Source organism: Alligator sinensis, unplaced genomic scaffold (genome assembly GCF_000455745.1).
Source record: "Alligator sinensis unplaced genomic scaffold, ASM45574v1 scaffold1750_1, whole genome shotgun sequence".
In the NCBI taxonomy this organism is placed as follows: Eukaryota; Metazoa; Chordata; order Crocodylia; family Alligatoridae; genus Alligator; species Alligator sinensis.
In genome coordinates this window covers 44,609-47,930 of record NW_005843603.1, presented here as the reverse complement: position 1 = coordinate 47,930, position 3,322 = coordinate 44,609, and positions in this window count along the sequence as shown.

Here is a 3,322-nt window from a genome sequence, read left to right as displayed (position 1 = left end):
AGGAATAAGAAATCTAGAAAAACAGGCATGGAATCTGGCCATGAAGGATGATAGGATTTAATTTTTGTTAATACTGGAAGAATGAATAGTGGTAGCATACAGAGACCTCGGATAGGATCAAGGTTTATTGTGCTAAGTGCTTTCTAGACACATAGGCTATTACTTTCAGACTTTCCACAGCACGTACAAATGAGGACAGATTTTCTAAAGAGCCCGGATCCATCTTAGGCATGTCAGTAAGTGGCCAGATTTTCTGAAAATATTTACGCGTTGAGGGCTGAACCGTCTGGAAAATTGGGTCCATGTATCAAGAATCGTATGCCCCTGATTCAAAGCCCATTGACATCTTTCCAAAGAATTTAGCAGGAGTTGGATCAGGCCCTCAAATAAGCAAGGTAGATCAAGGTTGGGAGATGAAACACTACAGAAGTGATGGTTGCATAGAAATCAAAGTAGAAACCATGCGTCCTGAGTCCCAGGCCAGTGCTCTGTCTGTGAGACCTGACTGCTTCTGAATTTGGAAAAAGGTGTCTGTAAGTATGCCTCTCCAGCCTTGCATTATGTAATCCTGGTGGCGGCCCAATAGCTGCCACCCTGCCCAATATCAGGGATGGTGTGGTGAGAGTGGGGCAGGGCTTCTGGCCAGCACCAATTTACTTCCCAGCCGGCCCCTACTCCCCATAGAGCAGCCCATAGTCCCAAGCAGGTCTAACATTTAACTGGATTAACTATTTACATTTTATTTACAAAACAAGAATAACAGGAAAGGTGACTTACACGTGAACTTCAGTGGCATAACCAGAATCACAAAACAAACCCGAATGCATTAGTCAGCCCTTGACTCAAGACCCCGGGTAGGGGAACTGGCAGCTTTCAGCCGCTGCTGAGGTGCTACCACAAGGAAGCAGAGTGCTCACTCCCAGCAGCTCCAACAGGCTTCCCAATAAGCGACAGACTGCAACCGGTTCAGCTCTTCTGGTTTGCAGCAATCAAACTGTATCAAATCCCAACCCCACAAAGAGGCTGAAGAGTGACCCTCCGTGGCTACCAAACAGGCAAGCAACAAGCGACAGAGTAGGCTCCTGCAGCAATCGGCATGACCCAAGCACAAAGCTCAGGGTCTTCATGCGATGACCATCAGCTGCAGAATAAGGGACAGGGCTGAATCCCCCTCTGGGGCAGTCAGTGGCAGAGGGTCAGCAGCACAGGCAGTTCCAGGGGGTTGTTACTCCAAACCCCTGCTCCAGATGACTGGCGGGGCACCCCACACACCTCGCGGCTCCCCAGTCCTGCTCCGAGCACCAGCCTGCGCCCCGAGCTCCCTGGTACCCTCGTCCTGCTGCTCCTCCGGATCCCAGCGCCTTACCTGCTGCTGTCCCGCTTCCCCAGGGAAGGTAAGGGGTTTCCTTAACTCACCAGCCCAGCTCCTTGCTCTGGATAAGGATGCCACCTGCGCTCCTGGCCGCAGCTCCCTCTCTGCTGCAAGGCTGGTGGTATGGCCGACTGCCCCTGCCTTCTTCTCCCAGGGCCGTTGAGGCTCTTCAGAGGGGTGTCTCTGCTCCCTCGGCTGGGTCAGCTCCTCCCAGCTCTTCTTAGGCCTCCTGCATCATTCCCCAGAGTCACTGTCAGCAGCCCTCATGCCAGTTAGAGTGATGCTTTTATCCCCTCTGGCAGTCCCCCCTGGCTTGCAAACCGGGCAGCCAGGGCTGATGGTGGCTGGCCCCCAACCCCGGCCATCCCCCTTCCCTGCAAATGAGGGGATTGAAAACCCCTTCTTTCAATCAGCTTCTCCTTCTCCGCAGGGCAGGGCTCCCCACCTCCACCCTTGGACTTGCTCCGAGTTTACCGGCACTGGTTTTAGCCCAGGGGAAATGTCTCAAGCCGATCTGGTGAGCCCACACGGGCAGTCTGTTACAACTATATGCTGAACTTTATATTATTTGCCTGACAAAAAGCACTTAGCGGCATTTTTAAAAATGCCATTTTCAGTCTGTTTACATTTCAACATAGCGCTTTTAATTAAATACCCTTTATGCAGATGCTAGATTTGTGTATTTTATAGCTTCCACCTAGTGCCTTTAACAGCATTTTCATTATTCATCTATAAGCATCCCCCCTCCACACCAAGCCCCCTGCAATGAATAAAGGGATTAAAAAGAGCCTATAATTCCCATAAGAAAAAGATGGTGGTTTAGGCATGCAGCTTGTTAAATATGCAAGGATGAAGTGTTTTATTTGGTCTGTTATAGTAATTGCAGGAAAATCCATGGAATAAATGTTTAATAATTTGGGAAGGAAAAAGTGTGGGAGGGAGGAAGCAATACTGTGTCTTTAATTTTCTTTTCTGAAAGAGGAGCGTGCATAGCAATGGCAGGATCACTTGTTCGTGCCTTTAATGTGTGATTCGGTCACTCCAGTGGAGGACACTCGGTGCATCACAAAGTAAACATTAACACCCACATGCTCTGGAGCATCCTCGCTCTCTGGAAAGCCTGCTGAATTTGGCAAGAGTTGCCTCGCAGCACAGCTACAAGACACTTTCAGCCCAACCGGCTAAATGGATAAATCTGTCCGGCATAGCTCTTAAACAGCACAGGAGACCTGCTGGCTTCAAGAGTTGGAGGATGGATTGCTGCACCTGAGAATGGCAAAGGGCAGCAGAATAAGGGGTGCTAGGTATGGGAAGACTTTATTTTTATTCCTCCCAGAGAAGTTGGTTTACTTGCTGTGCTATAGCTCTTAAATGTAGGTTGCCAAGTAATAGTGATGGTTCTCTGATGACTTGCACAATGGCTCTCAGAGTTTAGTATCCCCCCCACCCCACCCCTGTCCCTTCCTTTCCTCATCCACCAAATTCTTTCTTGTCCTCTCTAGGAAACTTTTTGTGGGTTACTGGCATGCCCATCGGATGTTGGTGATGTGAGTGGCAGCTGTGCTGTGGCATGAAGGTTGCTATGGTTTAAAGAAAGGAGGCCTGTGTAAAAAGAGAAGGAAAAAAAAAAAAGACAGAGGGAGAGGGAGAAGAAAACAGCCAGAGGAAGAAAAAAAAAGGATACACTTGTGGATGACAAAAGGATGGGTAAGTGAACTTTTGTTGCTGCATCCTTAGCACAGCTGCAGGTGTACAGTATATTTTTTTTTCAGCTGGATTATTAGCTGATCGAGAGTGGGGACCAGTCTGAACAGCAGCAGTGCAATCCTTTGCCAGGTGTTCTTGCTATTATATTTTTTGATTGCGTATCCCCTCCCTCTGCACAAGCACACACACCTCCCCCCCCCTCCCCCCCCGTTGTTTTATATGTAATTATTCTGTTAATGGCTG